Here is an 18,836-nt window from a genome sequence, read left to right as displayed (position 1 = left end):
ATCCCCTGGCAAAGAGTTCCCCAGACTGACTGTGTGCTGTGTGAAGAAATACTGCCTTTTCTTTGTTTTAAACCTGCTGCCTAGTCATTTCATTGGGTGAGCCCCTGGTTCTTGGGTTGTGAGAAGGAATAAATAACACGTCCTTATCTACTTTCTCCACACCCATCAGGATTTTGTAGACCTCTATCATATCCCCCCTTAGTCGCCTCTTTTCCAAGCTGAGAAGACTCAACCATATTAATCTCTCCTCATACGGAAGCCGTTCCATCCCCCTAATCATTTTTGTTGCCCTTTTGTGAATCTTTTCCAATTCCAATAGATCTTTTTTGAGCTGGGGTGGCCACCTCTACATGCAGCATTCAAGATGTTGGCATCCCATGGATTTATATCGAGGCAACAGGATATTGTCTGTCTTCTTCTCCCTCCCTTTCTTAATGATTCCCAATGTTCTGGTCATTTTTTTGATGGCCGCTGCACACTGAGTGGATGTTTTCAGAGAATCATCCACAAAGATGCCAAGATCTTTCTTGAGTAGTAACAGCTAATTTAGACCCCATCATTTTAGGTGTGTAGTTGGGATGATGTTTTCCAATGTGCATCACTTTGTATTTATTGACCCTGAATTTTATCTGCCATGCTGTTGCCCAGTCACCCCGTTTTGTGAGATCCGTTTGTAACTCCTCACAGTCGGCTTTGGACTTCACTAGTTTGACTAATTTTGTATCATCTGCGAACTTCGCTATCTCTCTGTCTGGCACCTTTTCCAGTTCATTTATGAATATGTTGAATAGGACAGTGCCCAGTACAGACCCCTGGGGGACACCACTATTTACCTCTCTCCATTCTTACAGCTGACCATTAATTTCTGCCCTTTGTTTCCTGTCTTTTACCAATTACCGACCCATGAGAGAACCTTCCCTCTTATCCACGACAGCTTCCTTTGCTTAAGAGCCTTTGGGGAGGGACCTTGTCAAAGTCTTTCTGAAAATCTAAGTGCACTATATCCACTGGATCCCCCTTGTCCACATAGAGTCAGAGAATTGGGAGGGACCTCGCGAGATCTCTAGTCCAGTCCCCTGCACTCAAGGCAGGACTCAGTGTTACCTAGACCATCCTTGACAGGTGTTTGTCCAACCTGCTCTTACAAACCTCCAATGATGGAGATTCCACAGCCTCCCTGGGCAATTTATTCCAGTGCTTAACCACCCTGACAGTTAGGACATTTTTTCCTAATGTCCAACCTAAACTGCCCTTGCTGCAATTTAAGCCCATTGATTCTTGTCCTGTCCTCAGAGGTGAAGAAGAACAATTTTTCTCCCTCCTTCTTGTAACAACCTTTTATGTACTTGAAGCCAGTTATCAAGTCCCCTCTCCGTCTTCTCTTCTCCAGACTAAACAAACCTCATTTTGTCAATCTTCCCTCCTAGGTCATGTTTTCTAGACCTTTAATCATTTTTGTTGCTCTTCTCTGGACTTTCTCCAATTTCCCCATCTTTCCTGAAATGTGGCACCCAGAACTGGACACAATACTCCAGCTGAGGCCTATTCAGTGCAGAGTAGAGCGGAAGACTCACTTCTCGTGTCTTGCTTACAACACTCCTGCTGATACAGCCCAGAATGATGTTTGCTTTTTTTGCAACAGTGTTACACTGTTGACTCATCTTTAGCCTGTGATCCACTCTGACCCCCAGATGCCTTTCTGTAGTTCTCCTTCCTAGGCAGCCGTTTCCCATTCTGTGTGTGTGCAACTGATGGTTCCTTCCCGAGTGGAGCACTTTGCATTTGTCCTTATTGAATTTCATCCTATTTACTTCAGACCATTTCTCCAGTTTGTCCAGATCATTTTAAATTTTAACCCTATCCTCCAAAGCTCTTGCAACCCCTCCCAGCTTGGTATCGTCCACAAACTTTATAAGTGTCCTCTCTATGCCATGATCTAAATCATTGATGAAGATATTGAACAGAACACGCTTGTTGACCCTCTCAAAGAATTCTAATAGATTGGTGAGGCATGATTTCCCTTTACAAAAACCATGCTGGCTATTTCCCAACAAACTGTGTTTATCTCTGTGTCTGATAATTCTGTTCTTTACTATAGTTTCAACCAGTTTGCCTGGTATTGAAGTTAGGTTTCCTGGCCTGTAATTGCCGGGATCACCTCTGGGTTTCAGGTGGAAAGGAGGGAATTCATCACTGATGGTGGGGTGGGGTTTGGGGGTCAGGTGGGGATGGAGGAAGCCAGCGGGGTGTGAATGTCCCAGGGGCCCCATGACCAGCCGGGGACTCGTGTTAATAATTGATAGCGCCCAAACCAAGCAGCCTTGAGAATTGTTTAAGGTGGGAAGAAGGAGTTTTCGGTGCTTGGATCAGAGCAAGGGGGAGACTCGGAGCAGGAATTTGCTGTTCTGGGAGAGAAGGAGAGAGATTCCCTCTCTCTACAGCACGTGCGATCTCTGAGATCCCTCACTAAGTGTGTTAAGAAGTGAGACGATACCGTCCCCGGGGCCTGTGCCAGCGCCTGCCCTGCCAACGAGAAATGACTCATTCTCTGCATTACAGAAGCATCTACCAGTCACAACTGAGATCAGGGCCCCGTTGTGCAGTCCTGGCCCCAGCTGAGATCAGGCTGCATCACAGGGGACGCTGCATGGACAGAGACCGTCCCTTCAGTGAAAAGCTCCCCCATGGCTCAGGCACACCCCCGCCCCATAAGTACCTAGCCCAGGGGCTGCGGCTGTTAACACCCAGCCCCTGACTTGGCAACCAGGAATTTGTTTACAGGGCTTGTCTGGATGTAGCCAGGTCCAGGTCCCGCAGCCCAGCGAGAGGAACCCCCTGCCCCCAGTAATCACTGCAAACAGGCCAGCCGACCAGGGGCGAACCGAACGCTGCAGCAGGCAGCTAAATGCAGGGCGGCCGGGGCTGCAGTGACCCAAACCCGGATTGGGAAGAAGGGACCAAGGCCAATGAGGGGTGCTGGGGTCGTGGGGGCTGGGCCCCACCCGCTTTTTAACACAAGAAACCTGCTCAGCTGGGCTGACTCCTGCCTGCCTCTCATGGACAGGGTCCGCGTGTGGCTGGGTTTTGCAGGCGAGTCCCAGTGTTTAAACCCGCGGCTCATCCAAGCCCCCCACCCCCTCGTCCCAGCAGATTCTGGTGCCCCCCAGTTCTGCAGGCTGCCCAGCAGCTCATTCCACAGCGCCCCTGGAGGGGGGGGGCTTTTCCTGGGTACCCCCAACAGCGCAGGAACTGGGGGGGGGAGAAGCCCTGGTCACCCTATTCTTTAGCAAGCAAAAAAAGATGAGTTTGCCCCCCCACTGGTGCCCCATAGTGGGGGCAGGACAGAATGAGGGCCATGGCTTCAGCAGATGGTACTGAGCATGCTCAGTATAAATTAAGCTGCAAATCTGAGGGGGCACATGACCCCCCCCTTCACACGTCACCTCTCCCCCCCACACACACTTCTACAAAGGCTCCAGTGCCACTGATGCCAATATTGAACCGGGAGGACCGGGTGAGGCTGGCAGACTGGGCGCCAGCTCGGGCCAGACGGGTCACGTGGCTAGTACAGAGCAGAGCGGTTCTTTAAGGCTTGAGTATCTTTGGGGTTTAAACTGCAGGAATGTACTGGGCAGTTACTCGCCATGTTCTCACGTCTCTGTGCCCTGTTCTAACGCGGTGCCAAGCGGTGCCAGGCTGTGTGCCCAGCCCGGGGAACGAATGACCCATCCGACGGGCACGGTGCCGTGTGGGATGCAGAGGAAGGCTCATTTCAAAGCAAGTGGGAGTCTTTGCGTGTGACAACCGAGGTCAAAGATTTGAAACACCTCCTCGCTCTCCGGCCTCAAAGGAAGAGCCCCCGGGGCTGGGGACCCTGGCGGCTTGTTCTCCGGGAGCGAGAGCTGTCGGTTTGGGTTTAGGGAAAGATCCTGCATCTCTGGCCTGTTTGGCATCTAACGGGGCAGAACAGCTGGACAAGAAAAGGGAGATTCCCCGAGTTAGTCTGGGCCGCCCTGAGCCACGTGTGGGATCCCGGCAGGTTGCTGCATCTCTGCTCCCATTGGGAATTACAGCCTGTGACTCACCTGGGCAGGTATTGTACCTGCTTTAACCTCTCCATCACCCTCGCTTCCTTTTCCCAGCTAATAAACCTTCAGGCGGTGAAGTGGGGTGGTCACCCTGCTCACTCCCTTGGAGAGGGCTGGGGCAGGGGAAAAGCTGGGCTGACTGGGGGGAAGCAGCCACAGGTGGGGCCACGCCCCAGTCAGACCACAGCTGGCCCTGGAAGAGGCTTGAGGGCCAGAGACAGAGACTCTCTAGCTTCTGAGGGAGAAGGACCTGGCTGTCTGGGAGCCGAGCAGGATCCCTGGGGTGGAGCAGGGCTGGGGAAGGGCAGAAGGAGCTGGGGAGCTCCTGCCTAGCAAAGCCCCAGGCTGCAGGTCGAGTTAAGGGCCCACAAAGGGCACTGGGGCTGCAGAGGGGCAGCCCAGGGATAAGCAGAGGCAGCTGGTCCAACCCCCCCTGCCAAGGTGGTTTACAGAAGGCAGTCGGCCCCGGGGAGCGGGGGCTAGATGGTGACTGGCAGTAGCCACTGAAGCAAGGTGGGGATAGGAGGTTGGGGGTTCCCCTGGGAGGGGAGACCCAGACAGAGGGTGGGCAGAACCCCTGGGCAAAGGACACCTGTGTCTGGGAAGGACGTGGGGCCAGCGGCAGGCGAGACATCAGCCAGCAGAGGGCGCTGCGGAGCGGAAAAGGGCTAACTCCCTGGACGACCAGCAGGAGGCGCCGCACCGGTGGGTCATCGCCCTGCCATAGGCGGTTTGCTATAGAATTAGCTGCTGGCGGTGTCCTCAGATCCAGAGTCCCAGCTGATCTGGGGTGAGTGACGGGACTCTGGGGACTGTGGGGTGATTTTTGGTGAAAGTGACCAGTGATCACAAAGCTCCGTTTGTCTAGGTGGCCAACAGACTGGAGAGTCTCGGGCGCTGGCTGTGGCTCCATGGTCTAGTGATCCAGGAGTTCACGTTTGTTACTGGGTTGGTAAAATCGAATTCTAGCCCCCAGCACCGGCTTGAGGGGCTGCCCTGAGGGTGACACTCATGGGGCTGAGCCACTCCAGAGCGTGGGACAAACACCATCAGAAACCACTTCCAAAGGGGGCATTGGACCTGCCGTCATGTAGGGTCTTTAAACCCAGCCTGGGCGACCCTGCCTAGCTCCCCCATCAGCTATGGGCTGGGTCAGGAGGTTCCTTGGGCGTGGGGCTCTGGCCTGTGTTAGCAGGTGGCTGGGGGGACTCATGGCTGCTCTGTGCCATTTCTTTGTTCTGGAGACAATCACAGACCCAGGTGAAGCTGGTGGCTGTGCCGATGAGACGCCCAGGGGCCACGTAGCTCCCATTTCCTCCCTTCCCGGTGTCACGATTTGTACCCAGACCAGTGGGATTCTGCCCCCAGAGGCCTGACCCGGCCCCGACGACGTGGAAAGGTTCAGACACAACATTGTCACGTGGCACCCACACGGCACAAGGCCGGCGGGTCGAGTTTCTCTTCTCTCTGCCACCAACCCCAACTGTTCTCGACATGCATCCAGCTCCTTTCAGACCCTCATTATGTTCCTGTCCAACCCATTGCCCAGCTCCCCTGGACTCTGCGTCTGCTGGGAGTCACACGCCTGTTTGGAGAGTCACACTCCCAACCGCAGAAGAATTTCCAGTCGGCTTCCCGACCCCCTGGGGTCTGGCCAGAACAGCCTCCCTGGGTGTCCAGCAGGCTCCGGGTCGGGAGTGAGGGGCACCAGCAGAGCTGGGAGTGGGGGGAGCCCTGGCTGGGCTGGCAGGGGGCTGCGGGTCAGGATTGAGGGCCATCACCATAGCTGCCCCCCCACAGCTGCCCCCAGCCCCATTCCCAGAAGCCTTTGGGAAACAGAGTCGTGACATGGGTTTTCTGGAATCTGCTTATTTGGGACCCTTCTCAGTGACCCCCCCGGCTACATCCCCTCAGTTCCTGGAACCCCCCCCCACACCCCCGGATGGATCAGGAAGCTCACACAGGGGGTCAGGAACTGTGGACACCTGGCTCCCTTCCCCAGCTCAGCCTCCCACTGGCAAGTCAGGGCCACTCACTTTGCCTCAGTTTCCCTCTCTGTAAAATAGGGATAATGATCCTGTTAGACTGTGAGCGCTCGGGGCAGGGCCTGTCTCTGGCTGTGGCTGGGCAGTGCCCAGCGCGACAGGACCCCAAGCTCAGCTGCGACCTGTTGACACCCCTGTAATGCACTGAATTATTCATTTCTCCGTGGCAGGGACGGTAGCTTGAAGACTCCAGGGACGGTTCAGGCTCATTTAGTTACAGACACAGTGAGGGAGCTTGGAGATTTCACCTCCAAACAGAGAATGTGGGAAACAAACCAGGGAGAGAGACAGACACAGAGCAGGGCTCATCTCCTCCAGCAGGGGGCAGTGCGTGCGCACACACACACACACACACACACACACACGCACGCACGCACGCATGCACGCACACACACACACAGCCCATAGCTGGTCCCTGAGGTAGCGGCGATGGCTCGGGCACACCCAGCCTTCATGTAAAGGCACCTCCGTGGCCCCGGGTAACTTGTGCTAAGGGTCAATTTCCCCCCCGCCCCTGTTAACAAGCTGCACCTTCATTCCAGGCTGAATTTGTCTCATTTCGGCTTCCAGCTGCCGGGTCCCGTTCTGCCTCGGGCTGCTGGATTCATCGCTTCCCTGAGCCAAAGAGCTCAAGCCCCGGCTTGTTTTTGTGGCTTTCCAGCCGCAGCCAGGGTTAAATAGAGGCCTCCTTCTGGTTTACTCCACATGAAAAATTAAAGGGGAATCTTCCTCCCAGGAAGGCAGTGTGGGGCATAGGATATGGATTTTGAATTCCTCTTTGTCTCTTTAAACACATTTTAAGAGCCCCTGAAAGACCCGAATGTCTGGGGGCGTGAACGAGGAAGGGGAACGTCAATTAGAACCAAGTCTAAAGGGACGTAATGACATCCAGGAATTAATTTCAACTTTAAATATAGTGGCTTAAATTGCATCAGCGAATGGGGCAGGGGCCTTTCACCTCTGGGGGGGCAGGCCCCAATTCGCCCCGGGTGTCAATACGTTATTCTAAGGTCTGCAAATGGCTCCCCCCCCTTGAGGCCACAGCTGGAAGTGCAGCTGCCCTGGCTCCAATCTGCCCTACAGTATTTCATTTGCTATGTAAGATTTTTCTTTTCAGAGACATTTTCATGGCGGGTGGGAGGCAGATTCTGGCTCAGAAATGCCCAGAGCTCGACCCCTCTGTGGGTCCCCGTGGTCAGCACCGCACAGCTGATGTGGAAACAAACAGTGAGCAGGACGGAATTACTTGCTGTAAGTCGTAGAGTGGAACTGGAGATAGAACCCAGGAGTCCTGGCTCCCAGCCCCCCCACCTCATATAACCTACTTGGCCCCACTCCCCTCCCAGAGCTGGGGATAGAACCCAGGAGTCCTGGCTCCCAGCCGCCCCTGCTGTAACCCATTCCAGTGTTTTAATATCCAGCTCACCCTTTAGCAGCCTGCAGGGAGGATGCGGAATTTTGTGGCTCAGGAAAACAGGCGAGAACAGAGTCTAACCCTGCGGCTTTGTCCTGGAACAACCCACCCACCCTGCACCCATAACAGCTGGTTCAGTGCCCTGGGTGCACTGAAGTGAAAACCAGATTGCAAAGTGAACTTGTGAGTTTTAATCACAGTGTCAAAGAGGCGAGATCCCACCCAAGCCCCTGAAGTTCTCTTGCACCCCAGCTTTAACTTCATCTGATGCCATTAAGCTGCTGCCTGCATGGCCTCGTCTCCCCGGCAGGGTCCCCAAAGCTGCTCAAAGGTGCAGTTCCCCGCACTGTCCCCCCAGGCAAATACTCCCACGGGCGCGGGAGTGAGTTTAACTCCAGCTGGCCGGCCCGGCTGGGGGAGCGCGGACACAGGCCAGCTCCTCTCAAGTTCTCTCTGTCGTCCCCACTCCTCCATGGCTGCCCAGGGCGGCCTGTCTGTGCAAGCTGGGCTGATGCCGACGTGTGGCCTGGCTGATTTTAATTTGGAGCCACCAGGCGAATCCCACTTCTGGGAAGGCCAGACCCGTCCTCCCGCGTGCCACCGGGACAGACCCCAGTGAGTGGCCTAGGGGGCAGCCCCAGAGACCCTGGCATCACACCCCGGCCACTGTGGCCGAAGCAGCAGGAGGGGTCGCTCCAGCAGGGGTCACTGCACCACTGGGCCCTGCCGGGAAGCTGAGACCTGCGAACTCATGTAAAAGCGACTCCCCAGATACACTGCTTGGCTTCCACTGAGCGTGCTCAGTAGCACTGCTGAAGCATTTGCCCTCACTCCACGCTGCAGGGTCACCTGCCCGTGGCCATGTCCTCCCTGCCTTTCTGCCCTGTTTGCTGTTCGATCACCCTGCCCCCACTTCCCCTTGTCAAGCCAAGAATAAATCTTCCCTGCTGCTCCGCACAACGGTGCCGCTGTCCCGACGCGGGAGGGGATGGTGTTAAGGAGCGTGGAGATCGCTGTGAACGTTTCCAGCCACCCTGGCTGGTTGGGCTCCTTCTTGGGGGCTTCGAACTCTTGTCTCAGCCAGTCGACCACCTTCTTCCAGGCCTCCTTCCCCAGCGCATCCTGCAGAGAAGGACACGGGACAGGGCACGGGCGGCGTTACGTTACCGAGGGGGCTTGGGGCGCCCCCGTTCTCATGTGAGCACTGAGCCCCTCTGCGGATCAGCCAGGGACATGGGGCACGTCGAGGGGCACTGAATGACAAGCAGGCCTGTCTCTCTGCGGGTGGCACCGCTCTGTCGGACGTTGGCAGCCCGTGGCCAGTCCCAGGGCAGGCGCTTTACGAAGGAGGGTGGAGAAACTGGGAACGGTGCGGAGAAGAGTCCCCAGGGCTCAGGAGAAGGTCTGAGACCAGGCCAGGGCTCGGCTTGGGGCGCTCCGGCAGGAAGGTTTTCCCCTCACTGGCACTAACCCACCTCCCCGAGCAGCGGTAGGGGGTGACAGGAGCATTTTTCCATCAGCCTGGCCATGGCCTGGGTCGGTTTAGCGGTGGGAAGTTCTCACCCCTCCCTGAGCGCCATTGCGGCTGTTCGGTGCTGCCCAGACCGGAGAGATCTCGGTCGGTTTCATGGCTCGAGTGGAGGAAATGCTGGATGGGGGCAGAGCAAAGAGCACGAGCTGGTCAGTGTCTCAGGCCTCGTTGACACGACAGAGTTTTGTCAACAAAGGTTACACCGTCACCGACACGCAGCCACCAAACTGCTGTGGCACGTCCACACCATGGCTACGCCTGCGCTGTGGGACTGTGCCACTGCCCCGGTGAAAGGTGCGCTGTGTGGCCACTCCTTATCACTAGGGGAGGGAGACCTCCCAGCCAGGTGGGCCCTACCCATCTGCAAATGTAAACTACGCCACACCAAATTTCCTGGTGCCCTCTGCTGCTGTGTGCTGCTCCAGTGGCCAGCCCAATCCCCCTTGCCTGCTGAGCCACCCCCCCATGGCCCCCGCCCCTGCTCTGTCATAGAATATCAGGGTTGGAAGGGACCTCAGGGGCTATCGAGTCCAACCCCCTGCTCAAAGCAGGGCCAATCCCCAACTATTCTTTTTACCCCAGCTCCCTAAATGCCCCCTCAAGGATTGAACTCACAACCCTGGGTTTAGCAGGCCAATGCTCAAACCACTGCTCTGCCCCAGCCCTGCCTCTTCCCACCTCTGCCCCCAGCCCAGTTTCCCTCCTACCCCCCAAGCCTACTCCTGCCCTCCACAGACCATGGGTGCAGTCTTGCGCCCCACAGAGGCCTGAGACTGCCCCACCCCAGCGGGGAGGCTGCATAAGACACCACAATGTCTAGGGACGGCCCTGACTCCCGGCGAGAAAATAAACCCACTGCCAGCGAGGGGTGGGACCTTCGTCCCCTGACGCGCTGGCCACCGCGGTGCTTTTCATCGTTACAACACAGCCCTGAGTGAGCATCGTCTGAACGGTGAACGTGCCAGTGTAGGCACGGCCTGTGCGCCTTGGGGCGACGGAGTGCGGCCACACCAGCAGCTCTCACACGGCCACAGAGAGCAGGGCACGGTGAGTAGCCAGCCCGCTGAGCAACTGGCCACGGGGGGCTTTGGGAAGGGTTTGCAGCACCTCACGGGGCAGGGACAGCGTCACAGGATGCAGGTTTCTCAACCACATCCTTCCCTGGGCATCCTACTGGATTGCCAGCTGCTTTTCAACCGAATGGGGAAAAGTGTGTGACAGGGAGAATGTGTGTGTGTCTGTGTGTGAGAGAGAGAGACAGGCAGACAGCCAGAGTGTGTTGGCAAAGCATATGAGAGAATTTGCAGGGGGAAGTGTGTATGGGAGAGAGACACGTGTGTTGGAGGAGTGCGTGTGTTGGGAGACAGTGAGTGTGTCGTCACAATGTCTCTTTAAGTTCAGACAGTGGCTGGAAGCAACCAGTCTTGAGGCAGGGGGATGGGGACACCCCTGACATTAGCCCCCATCTCCCTCCCTCCTCGTAGAGTGACCAGACAGCAAGTATGAAAAATCAGAACAGAGTGTGGAGGGTAATAGGGGCCCATATAAGAAAAATCCCCAACTATCAGGACTGTCCTGATAAAATCGGGACATCTGGTCACCCTACTCCCCGGCTCCGCACAGCACAGCACAGCACAGCACAGCACAGCAGTCTGTGTGTGGTGTGTGTGTGTCACACACACACACCCCTGCCTGCCTTCCACTGTGTTCCTAGTGCCAGGATCCCACGTGATTGTTTGTTGCCGGCTCAGATCGGCTCAGCCATCAGAGCTTCCCCGAGCTTCGAAAGAGGAGGGTCACACGTCTGCATCGCTGGATCCAGGGCAATGGAGTTCGAAACAGTCAGCAAAGCGGTCACGGTGGGCATTGTGGGATACTGGGGGAGGCCATTTATGGCGACCTAACAAACGGCAGCATCGACACCAACTCTTATAGATTCATAGACTCATAGACTCTAGGACTGGAAGGGACCTCGAGAGGTCATCGAGTCCAGTCCCCTGCCCTCTTTGTCGCTTTAACTTTGCCCCCAAAAGCTCTCGCCTCTTGTCGAGGTGGTTTTATTTCGTCAGCAAAACAGGAGAGTTTTGCTGCCCAAAGTTGCATTGTGGTGTGTACAGCTCCACTGGTTTGTCGGCAAAAGGCAGCACAGACCTGTGAGGAGGAGGAGAAGCTCTTTCACTGACATGGCATTGTCCACACCGGCACTAGGTCAGTGTACCCGACGTCACTCAGGGAAGTGGCTTATTCCTGCCCCGAGCAACATCACTAAGATGTCACGTGCACATTGACAAAGGCCTTGTCTCCACTGGCAAGTTTCCACGCTGTCACGCCTGAGGTGCACACGCCGCCCTGCCACGCAGCGCAGAAACCGCGCAGGTGCAGTGCTGAAAGAAACTCACCTCGCCCAGCGTCTGAGGCTTTGTCTGCCCTGGCACTTCACGGTGCTGTAACTTTTTCACTCAGGGGCGTGAAACACCCCCTTCCCCCCCCCGAGCGCTGCAAGTTTCTGCACTGTAACGCCCCTTGTCAAGGTTCCTTCCCAACTCTGAACTCAGGGGTACAGCTGTGGGGACCCGCATGAAAGACCCCTAAGCTTATTTACCAACTCAGGTTAATAGTAAGCTGCCACCACCAAGCATGTTCCAAATCTTAAGGGGGAGCCACTTGGAACTCTGCCTTCCCCCAAATATTTCCCAAGTCCCTAACCCCCCCTTTCCTGGGCAGATTGGAGACTAATTCCTCCCCGCCAAGTCCTTACCCCCTTTTCCTGGGTAGGCTTGAGAGTAGCTCCTCGCCGGTTAGTCCTGGTGAACACAGATCCAAAACCCTTGGATCTTAAAACAATGAACAAATCAATCAGGTTCTTAAAAGAAGAATTTTATTAAAAGAGAAGGTAAAGTTCATCTCTGTAAAATCAGGATGGGAATCACTTTACAGGGTAATCAGATTCAGAGATCCCAGAGGAACCCCCACTAGCCTTGGGTTCACAGTTACAGCAAACAGAGGTAAACACTCTAGCACAAGGAACATTTACAAGTTGAGGAAAATCAAAGGTAAACTAACCCGCCTGGCCTGGCTGTTACTTACAAGTCTGAAATATGAGAGACTGGTGCAGGAAGGTTTGGAAAGCCTGGATTGCTGTCTGGTCCCTCTTAATCCCAAGAGGGAACAACCCCCAAAACCAAAGAGCACAAACCAAAAGTTCCCCCCTCCCCCATTTGAAAGTGTCTTGTCCCCTTATTAGTTCTTTGGGTCAGGTGCCAGCCAGGTTACCTGAGCTTCTTAACCCCTTACAGGTAAAAGGATTTTGGTGCCTCTGGCCAGGAGGGATTTTATAGACTTGTACACAGGAGGGTTGTTGCCCTTCTCTCTATAGTTATGACCCCCCTCGTGGAGATGGGGGTTTTAGAGCTCTCTTAGCACTCATCCCACGACCCCGCGAGCCATGTTAAAGTGCTGCCGCGGCAGGGGGCTGCTGTAACACTGCCAGTGACGTCATGCCCTGAAGCTACGTCTACACTTGCGCTGTCAGTTTCACCGGTGATAGTGAACCGGTGCAAGTAAAGCCCTGGCTTGTGTTCACGTCCTTCCACCGGCTTGCGGCCCAGCCATCACCGATGGGAGCTGCGACCCCACAGTGCAGCTCTCTCTAGTTTGACAGCGGGTCTTGTGGGAAGGGGGAGATCGCAGGGCATTCTAGGTCCCTGCACAGCCCCCTCTCTCCAAACACCAATCAGCTCCAGCAGCTCAGCATTGCTCCAAGCAGGAGACCCTTTGCTCCATGGCGCAGCCATTGTCACCTGGCCAGATAAGTGGGCACTTTCCAAGAAAATGGGAAGGGGAGTTTCAAAGTTCCCGGGGCTTTACGGGGCGGGACGGACGTCTGTTTACCTAGCGTCAGAGCAGCAGAGCTGCTGGCCCCTTCGAGCAGCTTTTGAGGCCCCTGCCTGGAAGACAAGGCCGTGCAGACGGCGAGTCAATGGCAAAAGGTGAAGTTAGAGCTGGGGAATAAGGGACCTTCAGGAGCTTGGAAGCGCCGATGAAGGATTCTGATGCTCTGTGATTAAAACGCAAGCGCTTTGCAGCCCAGTTTTCACTTCTACTCGCATACCGGGCTGAATCGACTTGTCACAGGTGCAGGACGGTTGGGTCCTTATGGGACGAAGCCGCAGAGTGAGGCTTTATTGTGTCCTTTTCCTGAGCCACAAAGTCTCGCATCCTCCCTGCTCGCTGCCAAAGGAGTGAGCTGGGTATTAAAACACTGGAACGGGAAGTCAGGGAGTGGGGTCTAGTGGTTAAAGCAAGAGGCGCTGGGAGCCAGGACTCCTGGGTACCATCGCTCAGTGCCAGAGCTAGACCCACCCCCAGCCCCAGCGTGAGGATTGCCCCAAAATTCTCAGCGTTTGTTTCCTCCTCTGTACAATGGGTTGGTGGCCAGCTGCACGGGGCCTGCCCTGAGGATATGCAGATTGGTCGAGCTCTTGTGTTTCTGAGCCAGAAAATGCCCCCGCCCCCCACGAAAATGTCCCTTAAAAGAAAAATCTGACATAGGAAATTAAATCGGGGCGATTGGAGCCGGGGCAGCTGCACTTCCAGATGTGTCCACCAGGGGGGGCCGTGTGCAGACCTTAGAATAATGCATCGACACCTGGGCGCCCCCTGGAGGGGAAAGGCCGCGTGTCCCATTCCCCACCCCCTGGGCCTGCCAGTGCCGTGCCCTGGGACCGGATCGGGGCCTGCAGCCCCTAGAGAGCAGAAGACCCATGTCCTATTCCCAGATGTGATTTAAGCCGCTTTATTTAAAGCCAAAATTAATTCCTGGATGTTGTTACGTCCCTTTAGACTCCATTATATTGGACTTTTCCCTTCCCTCGCTCCCACCCTCGGCCGTTGGGATCCTCCAGGTGCTCTTCACATCCAAGATTTAAAGAGGCAAAGGGACATTTTAAAATCCATATCCTATGCCCCGCATTGCCTTTCCCTGGAGGAAGATTCTCCTTTAATAATTCATGGATTGCAAAGCAGAAGGGAGCCTCTTTTTAACCCTGGCTGTTGCTGGAAAGCCACAAGAATGAGCCGGGCTCTGGAAAACACCTCGCAAGAGACATCAGGGATTTGAGCTCTTTGGCTTAGGGGAGCGATGAATCCAGCAGCCTGAGGCAGAGCAGGAGCCAGCTGCTGGAAGCTGAAGTGAGACAAATTCAGCCTGGAATGAAGGTGCGGCTTGTTAACGGAGCGGAATCGACCCTTGGCACAAGTTACCCAGGGCCACGGAGGTGCCTTTACATGAAGGCTGGGTGTGCCTGAGCCATCGCCGCTACCTCAGGGACCAGCTATGGGCTGGATGCTGCAATTGTTGGCTGAGGTGATGGGTCTTGTGTCGGGCCCAAGGTTGGTCATCCGGCTGCAAGCTCAAGGCATGAATGTTTTGTGGCTCCAAAGAGAGAGAGAGAGAGAGAGAGAGAAAGAGTGTGTGTGTGTGTGTGTGTGTGTGTGTGTGTGTGTGTGTGTGTGTCCCTGCTGCCCCCTGATGGAGGGGACAAACTCTGCTGTGGGGGGGGCAGGGGGTGCTCTCATCCATCTCACCTTCTCTGTTCGGAGGTGACATCTCTGAGCTCCCTGTCACGGAGTCACCGGGCGATGCTCTGGAACTGCTCCCCACCAAGCCAGTCAGGACTTTGGGGAGCCTCCTCTCCCTTGGAGCAGACTTGTTCAGGGGAAGAAGCTCCCACGGCTTCACCTCCTGGGTCTCTCCTTGGAGCATTCAGCATCCTTTGCCCCTCCGTGCGCTTCCCACAGCGAATCCACCCAGACGGGGTCCTGAGGAAGCCACAGGGTCCTACCCCCCCACTTTGCAGTCAGACGTGACTCAGCCAGCCAGTAACACAGAGGTTTATTCGATGACAGGAACAGGGTCTAAAACAGAGCTTGTAGGTGCAGAGAACGGGACCCCTCGGCCGGGTCCATTCTGGGGCCCAGCAAGGCAGACAACCCCATCTACCCTCACTCCTCGTCGCCAGCCAGCCCCAAACTGCAACCCCCTCCAGCCCCTCCTCTCTGGCCTTTGTCTCTTTCCCGGGCCAGGAGGTCACCTGATCTCTTTGTTCTCCCAAACCTTTAGCATCCCCTGGCAGGGGGGAAGGGCCCCGGCCATTAGTCGCCAGGAGACAGAGTGTTGGCTGGAAAGTGAGGCCCCCACACAGGATTCAGAGGAAACATTAAGAACAGCCCCACTTCGTCACCCTCCCTCACTGTGTGTGTAACTTAATGAGCCCGAACCGTCCCTGGGGTCTCCGCCGGCTCCCATCCCTGCCAAGGAGAAATGAATAATTCAGTGCATTGCAGTTGTGTCACCAGGCACAACTGGGATCAGGGCCCGGTCATGCCAGGCGCTGCCCAGACACAGCCAGAGACGGGACCTGCCCCGAGCGCTCACAGTCTAACGGGATCATTAGCCCTATTTTACAGAGAGGGAAACTGAGGCAGAGTGAGTGGCCCTGACTTGCCAGTGGGAGGCTGAGCTGGGGAAGAAAGCTAGACATCCCTCGTCTCTGACCCTCATATGTGCTTCCTGTTCTGTCCAGGGTGGAGGGGAAGGTTTCAGGAGCCAAGGGGAAGCCACTGAGGGTCATGAGCCGTACCTGAGCCTCGTGAAAGAAAGAGAGTCCAGAAACCCCATGTCATGACTCTCAGTTCCCCAAGGGCTTCTGGGAAGAGGTGGGGGGGCACTTATGGGGGGGAACACCTGGGGTTGCTGCTGTCCCAGTCCTGGACTCCCTCCCAGCTCTGCCAGTGCCCCTCAATCCCGACCCACAGCCCCGAGCTAGCCCAGCTCTGGGCTCCCCATGGGCCTGGTGCAGCGGCTGGGACTGCAGGAATTTCTCCCTATCAGGGGAAGGTTTCATATTTTCCAGCCCAGGATCCAGGCTGATTTCCGACCCCTCCCGAGGCTCCTGAAAATAGCCGTTAGCGGCTCACCCGTCCCTTTATGAATCATATTTTCTCTTCCTCCCAGTTAGCAGAGCACCCTTATTCACCATGACAGGGCACCTTGGCTGCAGCTCCTGCAACAGCTTCAGGGGTGCTCAGCTGGCGCCAAGATGCAGCCAGCTCTGGGGTGGGACGCAAGGGCTGGTTATACAGGGCCTCGTCGCCCAACACTGAGATGCAGCCAGCTCTGGGGTGAGACGCGAGGGCTGGTTATACAGGGCCTCGTCGCCCAACACTGAGATGCAGCCAGCTCTGGGGTGAGACGCGAGGGCTGGTTATACAGGGCCCTGTCGCCCGGCACTGAGATGCAGCCAGCTCTGGGGTGGGACGCGAGGGCTGGTTATACAGGGCCCCGTCGCCCAGCACTGAGATGCAGCCAGCTCTGGGGTGAGACGCGAGGGCTGGTTATACAGGGCCCTGTCGCCCGGCACTGAGATGCAGCCAGCTCTGGGGTGGGATGCGGGGGCTGGTTATACAGGGCCCCCTCGCCCAGCGCTGAGATGCAGTCAGCTCTAGGGTGGGATGTGAGGGCTGGTTATACAGGGTCCCCTTGCCCAGTGCTGAGATGCAGCCAGCTCTGGGTGGGACACGGGAGCTGGTTATACAGGGTCCCCTTGCCCAGTGCTAAGATGCAGCCAGCTCTGGGGTGGGATGCGAGAGCTGGTTCTACAGAGCTCCCTCACCCAGCGCTGAGATGCAGCCAGCTCTGAGGTGGGATGCGAGGGCTGGTTATACAGGGCCCTGTCGCCTGGCACTGAGATGCAGCCAGCTCTGGGGTGGGACGCAGGGGCTGGTTATACAGGGTCCCCTCACCCGGTGCTGAGATGCAGCCAGCTCTGGGGTGGGACACGAGGGCTGGTTATACAGGGTCCTGTCTCCCAGCACTGAGATGCAACCAGCTCTGGGGTGAGACGTGGGGACTGGTTATACAGGGCCCCCTTGCCTGGCACTGAGATGCAGCCAGCTCTGGGGTGGGATGCGGGGGCTGGTTATGCAGGGCCCCCTCGCCCAGCGCTGAGATGCAGTCAGCTCTAGGGTGAGATGTGAGGGCTGGTTATACAGGGTCCCCTTGCCCAGTGCTGAGACGCAGCCAGCTCTGGGTGGGACATGGGAGCTGGTTATACAGGGTCCCCTTGCCCAGTGCTAAGATGCAGCCAGCTCTGGGGTGGGATGCGAGAGCTGGTTCTACAGAGCTCCCTCACCCAGCACTGAGATGCAGCCAGCTCTGAGGTGGGATGCGAGGGCTGGTTATACAGGGCCCTGTCGCCCGGCACTGAGATGCAGCCAGCTCTGGGGTGGGACGCAGGGGCTGGTTATACAGGGTCCCCTCACCCAGTGCTGAGATGCAGCCAGCTCTGGGGTGGGACACGAGGGCTGGTTATACAGGGTCCTGTCTCCCAGCACTGAGATGCAACCAGCTCTGGGGTGAGAAGTGGGGACTGGTTATACAGGGCCCCCTTGCCTGGCACTGAGATGCAGCCAGCTCTGGGGTGGAACGTGGGGGTTGGTTATACAGGGTCCCCTCGCCCGGTGCTGAGATGCAGCCAGCTCTGGGGTGGGACACGAGGGCTGGTTATACAGGGCCCTGTCGCCCGATGCTGAGATGCAGCCAGCTCTGGGGTGGGACGCGAGGGCTGGTTATATAGGGCCCCCTCACCCGATGCTGAGATGCAGCCAGCTCTGTGGTGGGACGCGAGGGCTGGTTATACAGGGCCCCGTCGCCCAGCACTGAGATGCAGCCAGCTCTGGGGTGAGACGCGAGGGCTGGTTATACAGGGTCCCCTTGCCCAGGACTGAGATGCAGCCAGCTCTGGGGTGGGGCACTGGGGCTATAACAGGATTCAGAAAAGAACTAGATAAACTCGTGGAGAATCAATCCATCAATGGCTATTAGCCAGGCTGGGCCGGGATGGGTCCCTAGCCTCTGTTTGCCAGAAGCTGGGAATGGGTGACAGGGGGTGGATCACCTGATGATTCCCTGTTCTGTTCCTTCCCTCTGGGGCATCTGGCATTGGCCACTGACAGAGGACAGGATACTGGGCTGGATGGACCCTTGGTCTGAGCCACTCTGGCCGTTCTTATGTTCTTCTACAGGGACACCTCACCCGGTGCTGAGATGCGGCTGCTTCTGGGGCAGGGCAGCTGTATATACAGGGGAACAAATCCCTAGCCCGCCCCAGGTCTGGGGGGGGGTCAGGGCGGGGCAGGGCTGGGAACCCAGCCAGAGAAATCAAGGATGCCACAGGATGTGCCTAGGCTGAGTCAGGGGTGGCAGCCTCCCTGGTGACTCAGAGCCCCGGGGGGGGGCTGAGAGGGGCTGGGGGTGATTCAAAGCGGGGCAGGGATGGCTCTGATGAAACAGTCACACCTCTTTGGGGGGCACCAGCAGGGCTGGGTGGGGAGCCCAGGGCTGGGCTGGCAGGGGCTGCAGGTCGGGAGTGAGGGGCACCAGCAGGGCTGGGTGGGGGCTGGCAGGGGCTGCAGGTCGGGAGTGAGGGGCACCGGCAGAAGTGGGCAGGGGGGCGGGGAGAGGAGCCCAGTCTGTGGCTTGGACGGAGCCTTTCGCTGAAAACTATCCGATCCCCCCGCCCCGGCTGGGGAAAGAGGGGAAGATGGGGGGGCAGATTCCAGCCGCTCCCACCTGGGCTCCCAGGGCTCCAAACCAGGTCTGTCCCTTCAGAGCCCCCCACCTTGCCTGGGACTCAGGAATCCACCAGCCACCCTCCCCGGCTCGGACCCTCCCCAGTGACAGGGGTGGGGGGTATCCC

Source organism: Gopherus flavomarginatus, chromosome 20 (genome assembly GCF_025201925.1).
Source record: "Gopherus flavomarginatus isolate rGopFla2 chromosome 20, rGopFla2.mat.asm, whole genome shotgun sequence".
NCBI lineage: Eukaryota > Metazoa > Chordata > Testudines > Testudinidae > Gopherus > Gopherus flavomarginatus.
Note: the sequence above shows the minus strand (reverse complement) of the source record.